This window comes from Suricata suricatta, chromosome 14 (assembly GCF_006229205.1).
Source record: "Suricata suricatta isolate VVHF042 chromosome 14, meerkat_22Aug2017_6uvM2_HiC, whole genome shotgun sequence".
NCBI lineage: Eukaryota > Metazoa > Chordata > Mammalia > Carnivora > Herpestidae > Suricata > Suricata suricatta.
Genome location: NC_043713.1, coordinates 34,852,283 through 34,873,008, shown reverse-complemented (window position 1 = coordinate 34,873,008; position 20,726 = coordinate 34,852,283). Strand labels below are relative to the sequence as shown.

At 36.5% G+C, this 20,726-nt stretch overlaps 1 protein-coding gene and 1 non-coding gene across 4 annotated transcripts in view; one reads left to right on the top strand and one right to left on the bottom strand.

The window, feature by feature from the left end:
* Positions 1-20,726, top strand: part of KIAA1328 (KIAA1328 ortholog) — a 336,176-nt gene that overhangs the window by 138,217 nt on the left and 177,233 nt on the right. The window lies entirely within an intron of this gene.
* LOC115278591 lies at positions 9,516-9,578 on the bottom strand. The gene has a single exon (XR_003902995.1). It is a non-coding gene; the product is annotated as a small nucleolar RNA SNORD2 (small nucleolar RNA).

Here is a 20,726-nt window from a genome sequence, read left to right as displayed (position 1 = left end):
AAATAGAGAAACTGACTAGATATTTTTCCAAGGAAGACATACAAATGGCCAACAGATACATGAAAACATGCTGAATATTACTAATCATTGGGGAACTGTAAATCAAAACCACAATGAGATATCTACCTACCCAGTGAGCATGGTATCAAAAAGACAATAACAAGTATTGGTGAATATGTGGAAGAAAGAGAACCTTTGTGCACTATTGGTGGGAATGTAAATTGATGCAGCCACTCTGGAAAACAGTTTGAATTTTCCTCAAAGAATTAAAAATAGAAATATCATATGATCCAATAATTCCACTATTGGATATTTACCCAAAGAAAATGAAAACACTAATTCAAAAAGATCTATGCACCCCTGTCTATTGCAAGTCAAGATATGAAAGCAACTGAGAAGTCCATAGTTAGGGAGATAGGCTAAGAAGATGTGGTACACACACATACACAATGGAATATTATTCAGCCATAAAAAAAGAATGAGATCTTGACATTTGGATCTATAGGATATTATGCTAAGTGAAATAAGTCAGAGAAAGACATATACCATATAATTTCACTTATACATGGACTCTAACAAACAAACAACAGAACAATAGGAACAAAAAATACCCTTTTTTAATGTTTATTTTTGAGGGAGGGCACTCATGTGAGAGGGGGTGGGGGGTGGCAACAAAAGAAGGAGACAGAATGTTTGAAGTGGGCTCTGCAATGACAGCAGAAAGCCTGATGTGGGGCTCAGATTCATGAACTGCAAGTTCATGACCTATGCTGAAGTCAGACACTTAACCGACTAGACCACCCAGGTGCCCCCCCAATTTTTTTAAATACAAAGAATAAACTAGTGGTTGCCAGAAGCAAAGTGAGGGGAGATGAGCTAAATAAATAAGTGAAAAGGATTAGGAGGTACAAACTTCCAGTTATAAAATAAATAATTCATCAAAATGAAAAGTACAGCATAGAGAATATGGTTAATATTGTAATAATGTAATAACGTTGTATGTTGACAGATGGTCCCTGCACTTATGGTGAACACTGAGTAATGTAAAAAATTATAGGGGCGCCTAGTTAGCTTCGTCGGTTAAGCGTCTGGCTTCGGCTCAGGTCCTGATCTTGCAGTTCAAGAGTTCGAGACCCACGCTGGGCTCTGTGCTGACAGCTCAAAGCTTGGAGCCTGCTTCAGATTCTGTGTCTCCCTTTCTCTCTGGCCCTCCCCCCTGCTCACATTCTCTCTCTCTCTCTCAAAAATAAGCATTAAAGAAAAAAAATTATAAAATCACTATATTGTTGGGGCACCTGGGTGGCTCAGTCAGTTGAGCATCCAACTTCAGCTCAGGTCATGATCTCACGGTTCATGGGTTCGAGCCCTGCGTCAAGCTCTGTGCTAACTGCTAGCTCAGAGCCTGGAGCCTGCTTCAGATTCTGTGTCTCTTTCTCTCTCTGCCCCTCCCCTATCCACTCTCTGTCTCTTTCTCTCAAAAATAGATAAATGTAAAAAAAATTTAAAAAAAAAATCACTGTATTGTTTACCTGAAACTATATAACATTGTATGTCAACTATACTTCAATAATAAAAAGGAAGAAATAGTATTAAGTCTATATACATTTTCAAAAAAATTCATAGATAATACTTATAAACTCAGTATCTGAGGCCAACATTACTCTGATACAAACCCAAAGACATTACAAGAACATTGCAAATATTCCTCATAAATTAGATGCTAAACTTAACACAATTTTAATAATTTTAATCAAACAATATAAAAGATAATACTTTATAACTAAGTTGTTTACCTCAAAAATCAATCAGTGTTACTCACCATATTAGTAAAAACTGAAAAGTACACTCTTCTCCATAGACGTAAAAAATAAAAATTTGAGAAAACTCAATTCCATTCATGACAAAATTCCAAAAACTTATAATGTCTTTAACCCAATTAAGATATCTCACAAAAGGGGTGCCTGGGTGACTCAGTCAGTTAAACACCCAGCTTCGGCTCAGGTTATGATCTCATGGTCCGTGGGTTCAAGCCCCTTGTCAGGTTCTGTGCTGACAGCTCAGAGCCTGGAGCCTGCTTCAGATTCTGTGTCTCCTTCACTCTTTGCTCCTTCCTCATTCATGTTCTATCGCTCTCTGTCTCTCAAAAGAGGTGGTGGTGATGGAGAAGGCCACTTGTGGGGAAGAGCACTGGGTGTTGTATGGAAATCAATTTGACAATAAAATATTATGGAAAAAATAAAAGTTAAATTATTAAAAAAGATCATCTCACAAAAACTTATAGATAATATTATACTTTTAATGGTGAAAGATCAGGAATAAGCCATAGTTATTTTCTTCCACTTTTTCTATTTAACATGATATGGTAAGTTCTAGCCAATACAAAAAGAAATAAAATGCCATACAAATTGGAAAAGCACTAAAACTTCATTTATGTTAAGGTAACATGATCAAAATGTAAGTCCACATAAAGTGTAAGTGAACACACGGACTTTTTACTAATTAACGAAAGTGCTACTAGAAGTTGTATGAGTTTAGGAAGATTGCAAGGTACAAGATTAATTTACAAAAATTAATTGTATAACAGTTGGATGAGTTACTTAGAGTAATCAAAATCATAGAGACAGAAAGTGAAATGGTTGCCAGTAGCTGCAGGGGGGGAATGGTGGCTATTGTTTAACAGGTATAGAGTTTCAGTTTTACAAAATGAAGAGTTAGGAAGATGTGCAGTGGTGCTGGTTGCACAATATTATTAATTTAGTAACACTGAGTTGCATCCTTAAGTATGGTTAAGATGATAAGTTTTATCTCTATTTTACCACACTAAATTTTTTATGATCAATTATATATGTGTATGTTAGCAATAAAGTAGAATATTGAAACTTTAAAACATTTTAAGTTGTTAAATAAAAATCATAGCATTTGGTAATAGCATCAAAATATATGAAACATTCAGAGGTACATGTGACCTATACTCTCACAACTGCTTTGCAAAAGAACTTAAAGAACACCTAAATATATGGAAAGACATACCATGTTTATGGATAAGGAAACCAATATTAACATGTCAGTCCTCCTCAGATCTATAGATTCAACACAATACCGACTGAAATTCCAGAAGACATTTTTGTAGAAACTGTTTCTGATATTCATGTTGAAATGTGAAGGATATTACTTTTATAGTCATAAAGATATTGTAGTAATGTAAAGATAAACAAATAGATCAATGGGAGAGAACATAACATTCATAATTAGACCTGATATATAGTAGTTATACCTAAGCTTAAATATAAAACATAAAGCTATAAAACTTCTAGAAGTAAAACACTTTAAAAAAACTTTTCACCTTAGGTTAAGGAAAAATTCTTAGAATCAATACCACAAGCATGATTTATAAAAGGAAGCTGATAAACTGCACTTCATCAAAATTAAGAACGAAATAGTTTTTAAAGACACTGATGTGAGAATGAAAATTCAAATCTCAAACTCTGGAAAAATATGCATAAATTGCATGTCTGATAAAATTATATCTAAAGTATTTGGATCAAGTCATGATTTCATGCCTCGTGAGTTTGAGTCTCGCACTGCCTGTGTGGAACCTGCTTGAGATTCTCCCCCACTCCCCTCTCTCTGTCTCTTTCTCTCACACAAAATAAATAAATAAAGTTTAAAAAATGTATCTAAAGTGTATGAAGAACTCTCAAAACTCTATATTAAGGAGAGAAACAGAGTCTAGTCCCTTAATACTTCTAGACTTTTGTTGGGTTTCAAAGACTTGGGTGGAGAGAACCAGGAGATAATGCAAATGTACTTTTTCTATATTTACTCCATTTGTATCCTCACTATTATTTGAAATTTTATCCCTCATGTACAGTGAGGTAATAGGCTTTCTCTGGTTTCTGTAGGTCTTACCACTTATATTTCAGAGTTCTACTTTAGGAACCTCTTAACATTAACTTACAGCTTTTAAGAGTAACCTACTCTCTACTCACATAAATCTCTGGTAACTCACTTTTCTTAGACTGCCAGTGAGTTTCTTTCAAAGTGTTAAAGTGCCATTGCTTGCCCAGGCCCATTGAACGAGCCAGTGGAAGTGAAGATTCAAACCCAGATTTTGTAATCTCAAGGTCAGTGTTCTTGCCATTATACCTCAGCTGCTTGGTTGAAAATGAGTTTGGGGTCCTAGTTTTTGCTCTTTCTATAATTCAATGTGTGCATTTGGATAAATCATTTAACTACTTTGATCTTTCATTTTCTTTGATAGAAGACGAGAAAGTAAAGGGAAGAAGGAATGCCTATGAGATCATTCCATTCCAACTTCTGTTTTTTTAGCCTTCAGTTTTCCTTCATTTCTCTGCCCCTAGTGCAACCCTCTTCTCTACTTTGTTTTCATTTGACCACTGGTGAACTCCCCTTACGTGTCAGGGTTTGCTGTGTGAAGGTTGTGTCTTCAGAGTGACATGTGTGCCTCACATACTCAGAAGACCACCCAGTGACCTTTCCTTGCCAATGGCAGCTCTGTTTTTCAGTCTTCCAGGCAATGGGGGTGTCACTCTGATTCTACGTTTTCTGTCTCTAAAGCACACCATCCTCTGAAACTGACATTAATTTCTATGACTGTCATCTTGAATATACCTAACTGAAAATTTTATGTCTAAACTTTCACATGCAGAAACCAGTCTTTTATTTCATGAGATTTCTCCTTTTTGAGGGTAATTATTTCATGACAAGTCTGCCCTTTCCTGCAACTCTGAATTAACTATTGCGGGGGGAAATCACATTTCTTTAGAACCTTTGAGCACTGATTGAATTGGGTGGTGAAGGGGAGCATGCAAGATAACCCTGCATAGTTCTTAGTTTGGGTAAGGGAAAAATCAGTAATGGTGGGGTTGCTGCACTACTGTGACATATCTTTGTGTTGAACTATAGTCCTGATTCTATTCATATGCAGTTAATGCTGCCACTTTTGCCATTCTTTTACATTTATTTTTGCCCCATTTTGCTCTGCATCGTAATTTCTCAGGAATTTTCTTGCACAGAAACTTAACTCATTAACCATACGTTGTCCCTTAAATAGAAGCCAGTCTTCAAAACGTAAATTAGGACAGTCTCCCTCCGTGGCTAACAGCTGTAGCTGGGAAGCCTGTGGCTGCTTTATTCCAGGTGCTTTCTTTTCGGAGTCAGATGTCATGTGAGAACACTTCCACACCATCCAATCTTCCACATTTGCTCTCCCCTTCTCCGCCTGTCCCCCACTTTCTTGTCATTAGGGACCAGGCCTTACATTCCCAGCCAATTTGGGATTATGTTAATAACACAGTCATCAACTCATTTTTAAATAATATCACCTAATATAGGAACTGTCTTACACAATAAGAACTTAAATTAGCTAAAGAATTAAGAAGAGAAGAACAAATGAATTATACACTATTGGGAGGAATGGACATCATGGGTCCATACCAGTGATAGACAGATACACACATCCAGACATATAGTGCTGAAGGCCAACTGGTAAATATGGAAGAAGTGCTAAAGTTGAAAAAGTATTATTTTGAAAAAATAATAATTGAAAAAAAATTGAATCAAGCAAGAGTCATCAATGGCCGTTCAGTCTAGGGGCAAATGAGAAGGAAGATCAGGATATTTATAGGGTCTGTAGGTGTCTCCCTTTACACTGCTTATTAATTGTAAGGGCAAAATACCTGGTAATTATTCAGTGTGGAAAAATTGTCCAAGTGATCAAAATTAACATCTCCCAAGAAAGCCTGGTGGACTCTTGTGTTAAACCATGAAAACACATCATCTATTCAGTGTTCCCACCGAGAACACATAACCTGAATCTAAATCTCAAGGAAACATCAAACACAAAATAATGAGCCTTTTTCTAAATGAGGTAGGGGACTATATACTTCAAAAATGGAACTGTTATAAAAGACAAAAGCTGTGGAAATATTTCAAATAAAAGGAGAATTATGAGATATGATAATTAGGGGCAGCTGAGTGGCTCAGTTGAGCATCCAACTTTGGCTCAGATCATGATCTCATGACTCATGGGTTAGAGCCCCATGTCAGGCTTTGCGCTGACAGCATAGAGCCTGCTTCAGATTCTCTGTCTCCCCCTCTCTCTCCCTCCCTTTAGTATGACAAATGCAGTATCTGACCCTGGACCGTATCTTCTCATGTTGGCAGGAATATCAGAAAAGCAGAATGTTGATGGTAGATTAGATAAAATTTATGGAATTAATAATTGTACTGTGGTTATGTAAGAGAATATTCCTATTCATAAGAAATGGTCACTGAAATATTTCAGAATACAGGGTCATGATGTATGTAAGTCATTCTCAAGTACTTCAGAAAAATATTGTGTGTGTGTGTGTGTGTGTGTGTGTGTGTGTGTGTGCAAATGTCTAAAATGCAAATGGTGAAGAAAATAGGGTATAATGTAATAATATGTAAATCTGGGTAAAGGATATATGAAATCTGATGTACTTTGTTTTTACAATTTTTTATTGTTTGATTTTTTCTTTTACTCGTTTTTTTCACTTATTCATATTTTTATAGTGTTATTGTGATATAATTGACATATAACATTCTATAAGTTTAAGATGTACAACATAATGATTTGTTATGTATATACTACAAATTATTTAAATTTAGTTATTATGCATCACCTCACATAGATAGAAATGTCTTTTCCTTTGGGATGAGAACTTTTAGGATCTACTCTTAGCAACTTTCGAATATATAATACAGTGTTGATAACTATAGTCATCATGTTGTACATTATATATTTAAGATTTAATTTTCTTATAACGGGAAGTTAAACCTTTTGACCATCTTTACCCACTTGATATTGTTTCTAAATAACTTCTACAAATTAAAACATAATTTAAAAAATAATAAAGCTTTTCCCCCACTTCAGTAGGCCAACTATGTCTTTTAGAAAAATAATTTTAAAGTCCTACCACATGGCTACTTTAAAAACTCTGTTGTTTATCTTTTATACCTATAATTTTTTTATATGTGTCTTAGATATATGCTTACTGTTTGTCTTGGCAGAAAGCCTCTGGGTTAGGCCTGTCATGGAATATAAGCAAAACAACTGTGAGTCTCAGTACCCTGTGAGTGGAATGTCTCCTAGAACGTGGTGTCTAGCAGAACTGTCTGCGATTATGGAACTCTGCTTTCTGTGTGTGCGTTGTCCAACATGGTGACACATGAGCCCTTGAAATGGGACTAATGAGACTGACCATTTAGCTTAATTTTAATTAATTTTTATTTTAATAGCCGCACATGGCTACTGACTACCAGATTGGACACTGCTCTTTGAGTGATGACACTAATGCCCAAATATGAGAAGTTTATAGGTTCCCATAATCAGTAAGTTTACTATTTAAAGAGATGAGCTAGTCATAGCTGTGCTTGTAAGCTTGAGTGAGATCTGTCCTTTTTAGAAAGAATCTGTGGTATATTGCATATGTTTTTACCTTTTCATTGGTAGCAGATTTTATTGTTGAATAATAGGGAATCAAACTCAATGAAAATTCCAGTGTTACAATTAAACGTAATTACTGCAGGACTGATTTTCACAGGTTACAATATTAGCTACCAAAAACCTGAATTAGATGCAGGTCTTCTCTTCTAATGACTTACTCTGATTAAAGGGACAGAATGAATATAGGGACAGGAGAAGGAGGAGAGAGGGAAGGAAGGAAGGAAAGTTGGATAGATGGATAGAAAAGAAAATAAATAATGCAAGATACTCTATTTTAACTGCCGTAGGAGGGATACATTAAATCTCTTTTGTCAAACATTGGAATAGACTTGATGGTTTCTACGGTTCCTTCCAGCTCTAAATCTTGTGATGCTAAATCTTAAGAATACTGAACTGGAGGAAATCTCTGAGTGGAGCAGTCAGGTAAATTTAGGAATTGGAGTTTAACATTTGACTTTTGTTGTTATATGATCTTAATCTCCCAGGCCAGACGAATGATTTCTGCTTTGCTAAGTCAATTTATTTCATTTGAAATGGAATATTGATTTAGAAAAAAACCTGATAAACAGTCCCTAGAGTGTTGTGCCTTCCTGGTTACCTTATAGAATTTTTAAGAGTGAGAATCATGCGTTTTAATCAGTCAGATATAAATATACTGCTTATGGAGGCAACATGTTAAGGGAATAGGCTAGAAGGAAGTATAAACATAGAAGGTAATTTGTGTGTCTCCCTGAAGACAGGACTTTTTATCATTGAAGCCTCAGTCCATTGTTCCTCCAGTAAAGTCTTTCATTGGCATTGAGAGGTAATACTATTCTCGTGGGTTAGCTAAACCATGTTGATAACTCCGTTTCTTCCAGACTGAGTCAAGTCACTAACTTTTTCAGTTAAATGCTCTGTTGATTCATAAATCTATTTCTTTGACTTATACCTTTGTGCAGTGTTAAGAGTTCTCAAAAGATGTTTAGCATTCTGCTCTACTTTGGGCATGAAATAAGTGCTTGATGAAAGCCTGCATGCTTGACAGATTGAGTGCCTGCTGTTTTTTTCTCTGTCCTCACTCTGCTACATAAATGCATCTTGTTGCTTGGTGCCTCTTCTTTCAGAGCATTTGCCTGAGTGCTGAGTGCACTGTCTCATAGAGGGGAACACCCAGCCGGAACCGATGCCACCTTGACTTTACATTTGTTTCAAGCAAGGGACCATATTCATCTGTTAAACCCAGAAACTCAGTGTATCAGCGTTCCCGTGACCACCCCATTGGGAAGTGGCTTGGTGACTCCCTAAGAGAACCCATGAGACTCAGTATATAGTCGTATTCACAGCTGATTTTTTACAGAGAAAGGGTATAAAGCAAAATCAACAGAAGGAAAAGGTACATGGGGAGAAGTTTGGAGTAAATCAGATACAATCTTGTAAGAATATTGTCCAAGTGGAGTCAATAGAATTCACTTAATTTCTCTGCATCTATTATACAGGAAGTGCTCTCTACCAGAGAAGCTCATAGGAGATTCAGTGCCTGAAGTTTTTATTGAGGGCTGGTCATGTAGGCACCCTTTGCCTAGCTTGTATTGATTTCCAGACTTGTTGAAGGAAAGCCGATGCTCAGCATAAACAATATTGTTTGTGCAAACCACGTGGGCATGGTCAAATGCCATTATCAGTTAGGGAATGGTGAGAATTCCCTCAAAATCCACGTTCCCATAGTGACAGTTAAGGGCCAACCTTGCAAACAGGTTTTCTAAGGATAGCAGTCTTGAGCCTGCTGTGTTAATAACTCTTTCCTACATTTGGATATGCCTCAATCAACATTCAGACTTGGTACTTTTAATCTGTTCTAGCTTTCCTTTTGTCTAGTCTCTTTACTTCCTTTCTGTTGAACATTCGTGTTCCTTAGAGGTAAATAGAAATATTGTGTACTCCATATCTACTCTTCTGTCTAATGGGGTCCTGTCACCTTCTTGTAGGATAGAGCAGCAAATCTTTCCTCTAAATCCTTCCCACTGTTGTTGTGTCTTTTATCAAGTGATCAGCAATAGATATTCTCTTCTTTACAGGTCAGTCTTGAACCTTGCCAGTGTTTCTTATTTTTGGATTTACTTTCATCAGTTCTCCAAGAGTATGGTATCACGGCTGCATCTGAGCCTTTAACCACAGATTTCTTTCTCCCTCAGCTCCAGGCTAGTATTGTTGTGAAAGAAGACAGCATGAACGCTTATCATTATGCTTCTGGAGACTCAGAAATCTTAGAGGTGAACTCTAGGTTCAAGAAGCTCTGATGCCTATCATAGATATAAACTGTAGGCATTATATAAGCCAAATGAGAAATAAATTAGGCCTTTAAATCAGATCTAAATCAATGTCAACTCGACTTACAACTGATTTAAGAATTAGAGAATAGGGGCACCTGGGTGGCTCAGTCGGTTGAGCATCTGGCTTCAGCTCAGGTCATGATCTCACGGTTCATGGGTTCGAGCCCCATGTCAGGCTCTGTGCTGACAGCTCAGAGCCTGGAGCCTGCTTCAGATTCTGTGTGTCTCCCTTTCTCTTTCTAACCCCTTCACACTCAAAAATAAAAAACATTAAAAAATGTTTTTAAAGAATTTGAGAATAAAGACACTTTTTCATTCTGCACACAGTTAAAAACATTAGGGTAAAACATAGGAAAAAGATGGGGAAGTGATACAATTGTGGGAGTCTACAGATTAGAAAGTAGATGATGCTACCCTAAAAACTGAGTAAAGATTGCCATGGAAATAAGATAGTAACAGGGACTCCAAATATATAATACTGGGCATATACTAGAAGACTTATTGTTATAAATCTGAAATATGTAATGACGTTTGGCATCAATGAAAGTAAAGAGGTAGAAGGAATTACTATTATTTTGGAGTTCATTCCGACTAACAAGGAAAACTTAATTGGTGAGGAGCAAGGGATGGAAACTTTTCAAAGAAAGCACCTGTTTCACTTCAGAATTAGTATTAGTAAAATAACAATTAGGAATAGTGCCTTCTCCTATCAACCAGAGGGGTAAAAGTAATTCTTGGGGCATTTGAGTACCTGATTAGATCATAGACATAAATGTAAAAACAAAACTATAAAATTTCCAGGGGAAAATCTTTGAAACCTTGGGTTAGTCATAGATTCATTGGCTACAACACCAGTTGCACAATCCATAAAAAAAAAAAAAAACCAATTGAGAAATTGGACTTCAAAATTTAAAACTTCTGCTCTTAAAAAAATCTCTGTTAAAAGAAAGAAAAGACAAACTATAGGCTGAGAGAAAACATTTGGAATACAAATATCTGATAAAGGATTCCTCCAGAATATAAAAAGAGCTTAAAAAAAAAAACCTCAATAACAAGGAAGCAAACCAACCACTGAATTAAAACAATGGGCAAAAGATTAGGACAGGTGCTTCACAAGAGAAGATGCACAGATGACAAATACACACCTGAAAAGATGCTCAACAATCATTAATAATTAGGGAAATGAATATAAAAACCACAATAATGTACCACTACACAACTATAAGAAATGTGGCTATTGTTCAAAAATGTAAAAGCTTACCCTGTGAAACAGAGATGTGGAGGAACTGGAAGTCTCTTGCACCGCTGATAGGAATGCAAAGTTGTATAACAACTTTGCAAAAGCACACACCTCCATCCATTTTACTAGGAATTTACCCAATGCTATTGTTCACAGCAGCTTTATTTTTCATAGTCCCAAACTTGAAACAACCCACATGTTATTAGCAGGTACACTAATAAACAAATTGTGGTATGTCCATACAATGAATAATAAAAAGGAATGACTGATTCATGCAAAAACATGGATAAAGATCAAAATAATTTAGCTGAGTTAAAGAATACAGACTTAAAAATTATGAACTGTATAATTCTATCAATATAAAGCTCTAGAAAAAGCCAAATAATCTCTAATGACAGAAAGTAGATTAGTGTTCACCCACTTAGGCAGGTGCAGGAGTAAGTAAGTATAAGAAGTTGCAAAGGGACACAAAGAGACTTTTGGAGATTATGGAGTTCATTATCTTGATCATGGTGGTGGTTCCTGGATATATACACATGCCAACGCTGATCAACGTGTACAATTTAAATATGTACAGTTTATTACATGTCAGTTATACCTCTATAAAGCTGTTTAAAAAACAGGAAGAAGAACTGCATGATTTTTCTTTCAAGTTCTAGTTGCCTGACCTTATTGTGATCCAAGTAAATTCTCCAGCCCTGGTTCAGCTTTATCTCTTCCCCTATAATATATTTAATGGTACATGATATATTTAATACTCATAAAAGAAACTTGTAAGCAGTTAATATAGTCATTACCCTAACAAACAGTATATTCCTGACAAGTAGAAATGCTCTCATTTTAATCTCTTTGTAATTACACATTACACAGGCTTTAAATGTCAGTCTTTTGATTTTCAAATCTGCAGAAACTTGAATGAAGCTTACATATAAGAGCAATCAGCTCTGATGGCAATAGGCTGAATATCCATTTTGAAAATAGATTTTATATGAATCTTTTCTCCAGATAAATTGACTTTTAAATGTTTTAAGTATGACACTTTCATATAAGGGAAAATAGACTGAAGAAGTAGCTATAAAATCTGACACTTCCTTGCTTTAGTTTTTTTTTTTTTTTTTGCCATGCCTGTTAACAGAGTACGGTTGTGCGCACTCCATCGGTTTACTCCACAATAAATTACTACTCTCCTAACCAGTAAATAGACAGCCATCACCATGACTTAGAAATGTTAGGCATTCGGCCATAGCCTAGATTACAATTCATGGTTTTTAAATATTGTGTGTGTGAAAGATTTTATAAGTGACCATTTGACAAGCTACAGCATTGTACTTCCTTAAGCTGTATTTGGGAGTATTGATTTATATTTATAGGCTTGCTGCAGTGCTTGCTCTTTGGTAGACAAAAAGTTGTTCTGCTTATTTCTGAAGGATTCCTTCTACATGCCAGTGAGGAGCATGAACTTCGGAGCTAGAATGTTTAGGTTTTTATACAGTAAGCTCTACCACTTACTGTGACCTTGGACAAGTTACTTAACATTAGCAAGTGTCAATTTCCTCATCTGTAAAATGCAGAAGATTAAGAGAATATGACTTACAGGGAATCTGTCAAGATTAAATGAATTAATAAGTAGAAAACAAATACATTTTTACCTTGCTCTCAGACCCTTCTCAATTATTATTATTGTTACTGTTAGAACTGATTTTTTTCTGAGAATGGGAAGTAGATTCTGATGAAAACCAAAAACATCATGTGTTTGGAAATGTCCCTATGTTTGATTATTCACCTTTTGTGCTTATAACACTGTGTCAGCTTAGGGACTGATTATCACACCTTGTTTTCATTTCTATGAGTCCTGAGGTCCTATAGTCACCGGCACTGAGTGCTTTGAGATTGAAATTGAGATCGGTGAATAAAGGGTTTTTCATCTTCTAAGAATAAAATCTTTGTAACCACCAGTGTTCATTTGGTTCAGAGCATAAGGAAAAAGGGCACTCTATAAAACGGATTGCTATGTTCAACTGTCATTTGGGTTACTTGGGTTCATCTGGGTTCACCAGAACTGCTGCCTAAACTCCGATCTGTGGTCCATCCAGGCTACATTTGCTCTTAGATGGGGCACCAGGGAGGGAACATGGGTAGATCTAGAGAGATTAACAGAAGCCTCCACTCAATTGTTCCCCAATTGTTTCTGCTTTTATTCCCATCTAAACATGGCTCTTTGATTTCTTTAAATCATTAAGAAAAGAGGTTCAGCCCCCTGGAACTCCAGAAAAAGCTGAGGAATTAGTATTTCATCATTGTGAACACAGCTTTTTTTTTAAATAGTTTATTGTCAAATTGGTTTCCATATAACACCCCGTGCTCTTCCCCACAAGTGCCCTCCTCCATCACCACCATCTCCCTTCCCCCTTCAACCCTCATTTTGTTTTCAGTATTCAGTAGTCTCTCATGATTTGTGCCCCTCTCTCTCCCAACTCTCTTTCCCCCTTCCACTCCCCATGGTCCTCTGTCAGGTTTTTCCTGTTAGACCTATGAGTGCAAACATATGGTATCTGTCCTTCTCCGCCTGACTTATTTTGCTTAGCATGACACCCTCGAGGTCCGTCTTTTTTTTAAGATAGTTTATTGTTTCATTGTTATTGTTAGCTAACATATTTTGGTCTTAGAATATTAAAGCAATTTAAAAATATATGGTAAATTAATTCCAAGGCCTCTGTATTCTCCTCCCTCAGCAGCAACTACCGTTAACTTTAATGTATACTACTCCAAATATTTTTCTCTGCAGATCTAATACTGTAATTTTAGAAAAGTAGGTTAATTCTAGGCATGCAAGTTTTGTCACTTTATTTTCTTAATAATAAGTTTCATATACTTTCCAGCGGAGTACATATATGTATACATGGCATTCTTTTTAAAGTCCATGCATTTTTCTAGTGTATGTTTCATACATTTCTAGATGTATCATAATTTAATTAATCAGTCTTCTTAATATATATTTGGGTTCTTTCTAATTTCCTACTATTACAAAGAATACTGCAGTGACCATTCTTGTACATATAGTTTTGAATATGTTTCCAAGTGTTTCTATTGGGTAAATTCCCTGAAGTGGAAATATGTGTTCAAAGAATATAAAAATGTTTTGAAATGGTAGATATTGACAAATCACATGTACTGTTGAAAGAACAAACTCATATACTAATGGTAGATACTGGCGCTAAGAATGACAGCCTTTGCTTTGCCCTCACTTGAAGTAGCTCCTTGTGTTAATGGTTAATAGTGATTTCTAGATCTTCAGAAAATTAATAGCTCCCCTTACTCCTCATTCTTATCTCTTCTATCCATTCATTCATTGATCCTTGAAAATTATAATTTTTTAATTATAAAAGTAATTTATATTATAGTAAATTTGGAAAACAGACTAGAAAAAATTCACAATCCTTATGATTTCCCTGTGTATTTTACCTGTGTATTTGAAAAATATAATTCTAATCTTTGTGTACTTACAATTGTGGATTCATAATATTATATTTTGGCATTTTCCATAATGGCTTCATAGTGTTCTATTGGCTGTAATACAGTTTAATCATTTCATTATAGTTGGCAATTAAGATTTAGAATCTTTTATTATTTTGAATCTTGAAAGTTTTTTCTTCTGTATAAATTCTTCTCTGTCCTAAAAAGGCATCTAATAAATATTTGGAAATTTTGCTTAGTAGAATATGTTCTCAAAAAAGTGTTACATCTATTGAATGGACTTCTTTCCTCAAGATATATAACAGCTTTTTTACCTTTCAGGTTGTTGGAAGATGAAACCAGTCAAATGACTTTTCATTTTTGTCATCTGTGGCAACTTAACGTGCCATCCCCAAACTTAGACAAATAGCTAGCACTCTGCAGTTTGAGCTAGGCTCAGCTGCGTGCTTATTCTGCCGGTCTTGTCTGTGGTCACCTATGAGGCTGCCTGTCTCTGGCCTAGAAGCTATGATGCTGGCACAGCAGGGCCTTCCTTCTCTTCCCAGGTAGCCTCTCCTTGTGCTCCATCTAGCAAAGTAGCTAGACTTCTTGTGGCAGACTCGGGGCTTCTATCAAAAATGGAAGCTGCCCAGTGTTTTTACCAATTTGGTCCATTACTGGCAATGTGCTGTTGGCTAAACTGAGTGACTGAGCCAGACCAGGGTTGGCCGGAGGGGATGCTAGGAGGGCTGGAGTTTCTGGGGCCACCTGTGGAACAGACTAGCGTAAGGGCACCTCATAGTCACCATCATTTGTATTTCTCGGACCTCTAGGGGAGTCAAGCCTCTTTCCATATGTACATTGTCGCTTTTCTTTTCAGTGAAATACCCTTTCAGGTTTTGCCCACTTTTCTTTTGGGTAGTTTGTCTTTTCATATTGATTTGTAGAAGTTCTTCACATACTCTGGATGTTTTCCTCTGTTGGCTGTATGTGCTGCAGACATCCGTGGCCAGTTTGTGGCTTATCATTCACTGTCTTTTTTTTTTTTAATGTTTTTTATTTATTTTTGAGAGACAGAGAGAGACAGCATGAACAGGGGAGGGTCAGAGACACAGAATCTGAAGCAGGCTCCAGGCTCTGAGCTAGCTGTCAGCACAGAGCCTGACGCGGGGTCGAACCCACGAACCGTGAGATCATGACCTGAGCCGAAGACAGACGTTTAACAGACTAAGCCACCCAGGTGCCCCTGTTCACTGTCTTAATGGTGTTTTTTTTTTTTTTTTATAAATAGAAGTTCTTAATTTTAAAATCATTGAATTTAACATCTTTTGTGATTTGTATATTTAGGGTCCTTCTCTCCTCCAACACATAAAATACTCTTGTACATCATCTTCTAAATGTTTTATAGTTCTATCTTTGATATGTGGCTTTATAATTCACCTGGAATTGATTTGGGGGATTGGTGTGAGGCAAGTGTTCACTTGCATTTTGTTTCAACATGTGACCTTTCTTTACTCTTTACTTTTGGGTTAGTTCTGGTGTTTCTTAAAGGCTATATGTTCATCTTTCCTGAATCCTTTTTTTATTTTGCTGGAGCACAGCCATGCAGCAGTTCTGAAAAGAAGCTACTTAAGAGCAAATCAGTATTTAATTGAGCATTTCTACAAATAATGTGAATAAACAGCTGCACTCCTTTGGTGGGGAGATAGCACTTGAGCTGAGACCTCAAATATTAAAAGCCAGCATATAAGGAGTCTAGGAAGAGTGTTTTGGGCAAAAGGAACAGCAAGTATTCCTACCAACTGGGAGAAGGAGGTACTTAGAAATGTAGTAAAAATGAAAAACTGAACAGGAAAGTCATGGTTCAAAATGAAATAAACCAAAATGAGGCGTGGTTCTGAGTTGAATGTTAGAAAGGCAATGCCATTGACCTCTACACTTAGGACACTCTCTTTCAAGTATCTAGTTTAGTGACCATATGCTGACCTCTTACTTCCAATTAATCGAATCACATATGCTGTCTCTGCTGTGACAGTTACCTATTTTTTATGTTTTAGACTTTCCATTTTCATAGTAAGTCTGTAAACAGAGCATGGAAGATCCAGTCATTGTTTCTGAGAATTACAGATGCTAAAACCTTGGTGATGTGAGAGGGATGGCAGTGTGTTAGAAGCCGGATCGTGATGGGGAGGCACAGAGGTGGAAGGAAATATGGATACGGACTTTCTTATTTTATAGACTGGGGAGTCAGGAGATAGAGTCTAGAGTGATGGAGCAAGTAGAGCTCATAATTATTATTCAAGTTAGAAAGGTAATGTATAAAACTAAAGATAAAAACATAGCTAGGAAAAATTATAAAGAATGTAGTAGCATAAGTGAGCTAAATTCTACATCTTTCATAGTGAGGAAAATGCTGTATTTCCTTAACAAATACATAACTATAATTGAAGAAATAGAGGTCTAAACATAGTAAAGTTGTGGAGGTAACACAAGAGTAACGAAAGTCAAAGGATTTACCTCTGTCAATGGATTGGGAGTAGGGGAAAGGGATGCTTTTGCTTTTCATGATATTTCCTCCTGTAACTGTAATTTTACTTCTGTTTTCATTTATTACCTTTCAAATAATATAAAAATAAGAATAAAAAAAGCTAAGGCTGGGATCCTATGACAGAAGAATTTAAAAAATTGTGGGAAGTAGGCACATCAAAGCTGTCAGTTAGCTGGACATCTAGGATAGACTTAAATGAAATTAGTTATATAGTTTATGAACCCATTTATAAACTTCCCATATCAGAAAGTTTGAATCCTATAGTGGTTTATTAGAAATGAACGTATTTAATTGAAGTTATAAAATTAAACTCATGACAGTAGTACCATGGTTACATTCATTCATTTGACAAATGTTCATTAGTGGAGTAAATTCATATTGTTACTCTTCTATGCCTGTCCCTTGTGTGTTTCAAGACTGTAAAGGAAAGCTCTCAATGAGTTTCTGTTGAGTGAGCTTAATTATATCTATGCTTCTTCATTATTTTGAAGTATAAAGTGTTGAAATTAGAAATAGGTTTTTGAGAGCACCTTGTTCAGTGGTGGTGGTGGGGGGGCTTTCCCTATAACACACATAGCCAGGAACCATAATTTCAAAGGATGGACTCCAAACATGATTTTTAAGAAGGCATTCTGTCCTCAGGTGATACTGTTGTGAAATCTGGGTCCCTCATTCACAGAAGTGCAAACTCAGACACTTTGGTTCACATAGCTCATTAGTGGCAGACCATAGACTGACCCCCTAGGATCACGTGATTTTTAATGCTGTACTTTTGAAAACATTCTCATCTCTTTTTATTTCTGCTGCTGCATGTGGTTTCTGTAGTCTAGAGTGCTTTCTTGACTTCTCTGCTTATTTTAGCTAATATACCTTTTTTCTTTTAAAAACAAATCTTCTAAAACCTCCTGTCTCCTTCTTAAAGAGACTTGGAACCAACATTTCTCTTTTCAGCCTCGTTTCCACCCTCCTTTTTAGTAATGCCCAGTGTTTCCCATTCCTGAGATAATACCAGTCAGTCTACTCCTGAATTAGGACTCTGTTTTGTTCATGCTAGCTCATTTACTGATCTACCTACTTTCCGAAATCCAAAGCTTTGTTAGTATTATATTTTCTGTTTTTAACCCTGTGTGTCTGTACCTTTTTATATTCCTTTCCCACCATTTTTTTACTGTTCAGTCTACCACCTTTAATCAAAGCGCTGATTTTATTTGTACAAGTCTCAAAAACTATTTTAGTATAGACAAATCACTGATACGTTAGTAAAGCAACAAAGTGGGGTGATAGCTCTTTAAATGAACAGTACATATATAATGAAACTGCCTTGTTAATGTGTTCTTACTTAGACCTCTAGCAAGATCATGATTCCATGTGCTTTTGTCCAAGGATTTGATTTGGCAAAATGTTAGATAAATGTACCTTTCTCCTATTTCTCCTTTTCTTGGATATGGGAAAGTTCTTCTTTGGCTAGTCGTTTGCAGTGAAATTAAATTTGCATTTTTTTGGTTTCCCTCAAAGAACTCAAATTAAAATGTATGACTTCTACAGAGGGCAGAAGAATTCCTTATTGTTTGGAGAGAAGCTGGGTGATGGTGGTGATAATAATCACTGTTATTTATTATTTATTGATCACTTCTCTCTGTGTAATTTGTTTTATAAACACTATCTTTTATTAATCCTCAAAATGCCATAAGTAAGTATTGTTGTCTCCAGTTCACAAATGATGAGATAGCTTTTCTAAGGCTAAGGAACTTATCCAAGGTTACATTGTTAGTGTGAGGCACGCTATTAAACCTTCTGTCTGAGTCTAAAATATATTCATTTTCCACTTTTCTACCCCGTTAGACTCATAGCTATTTTAATAATACCAACAGCAGTTGGGGCGCCTGGGTGGCTCTGTCGGTTGAGTGTCGAACTTTGGTTCAGGTCATGATCTCACGGTTTGTGGGGTCGAGCCCCATGTTGGGCTCTGTGCTGACAGCTCAGAGCCTGGAGCCTGTCTTCTGAATCCATGTTTCCCTCTCTCCCTGACCCTCCCCTGCTCACAGTATCTCTCTCTCTCTCTGAGAAATAAAACGTTAATAATAATAATAACAGCAGCAACAATGATAGGTGATATTTCCATAGCACTTACCCTGTACCAGATACTATTTTAAATTCGTCATATGTATTGACGTATTTAATTCTTACCCCTTAACCTTAGGAGGTAGGCACCCCAGTTATCCTCTTTTATAGGGGTCAGGGAGATTAAGTAAGTTGCTCAGCATCAATTATTTAAGGCTAGAGTAGACCCAGGATCCTAACATAGTTGTTTAGTTATCAGATGAGAATGTGTATGTGTTCTCATTGATTATGGAGTCTGTTAAAGGGGATCAAACCATATGTTTGCACTCATAGGTCTAGCAGGAAAACAAGAGAGACCTAATGGAGAACCAGGGGGAACGGAGGAGGGAGAGAGAGTTGGGGAGAGAGAGGGATGCAGAACTTGAGAGACTGTTGAATGCTGAGAATGAACTGAGGGTTGGGAGGGAGGGGGGAGAGGGGAAGACAGGTGGTGGTGATGGTGGAGGGCACTTGAGGGGAAGAGCACTGGGTGTTGTATGGAAAACAATTTGACAATAAAATATTATGAAAAAAAAGAAACATAAAAAAATGTAAAAAAAATTAAAAAATAAAAAATAAATAAAAACAGAAAGTAGATACATACTGGGAAGCTATGAGAAGATAGTATGAGGGATAATCATCTTAACACCTTTAGTATACCAGCCCTTATCAAGAAGTGACTAAATGGGAGGAGGGCAGGGAGCAGAAGGGGTCGGGAGGAGTGCTCTGTGTTTCTGTGCTGGAGTTCTGATGTTAGCATTTGCAGACTGAGGGAAGCTAAAGAATTTTCTCTGAAGTGCCCTCTTCATTTTGCTGTACTTTTTAATGTTATTTCTAATTCCAAGAGAGATCATAATATGTATTGCAGCCAGCCTTCAATGTTTCAGGAGACTGAAGATAAGATGTAGTATCGTGGCAAGGTTTAAGGAGAAAATCCGTTATGTGCATGGCTAGACATTTGGATCTGTCTGAATGCTGACTGTGTCTCACTTGGTCACACACGTTGGGTTTGCTTTCCTGTCTGTGTCTATGACACTGCAAGATGTTCAAATGGAAGGAAACCACCCTGAGGCTCCTGGATGATGCTTTGACTTTCCAGTATTAAACTCCTTGCTTCTTCTTACGTTTGTCCCCTTCTTCCTTCACTCCTCACTCAAAAATTTACTTAAAAAAAGAGTAGTAAAAAATTCTTCAGGAATTATTTTGGTCTTTTTCTCTGTAACAGCATAACCAATTAGCAACCTGACTTCATTAGTTCAGACACTTGGCTATGAAAAATCCCATTTTTTATCTTGATGATGGTTTTATATTAACACTTATGATTTAGAAAGGGATATGTTTTCTTCTCTGTTTTGGGAGTTTTTGCTTATTAAGGATTTGTGGTTTGGTTTGTGTGGGCAGGATTTCCATAGAAGTTTATAGTTCTAAGACTTTCACAAAAGATACTTTAGATACTTTTTTGTTTTGTTTTTTGTTTTGTTTTTTAATGTTTTATTGTCAAATTGATTTCCATACAACACCCAGTGCTCTTCCCCACAAGTGCCCTCCTCCATCACCACCACCTCTTTTCCCCCCTCCCCC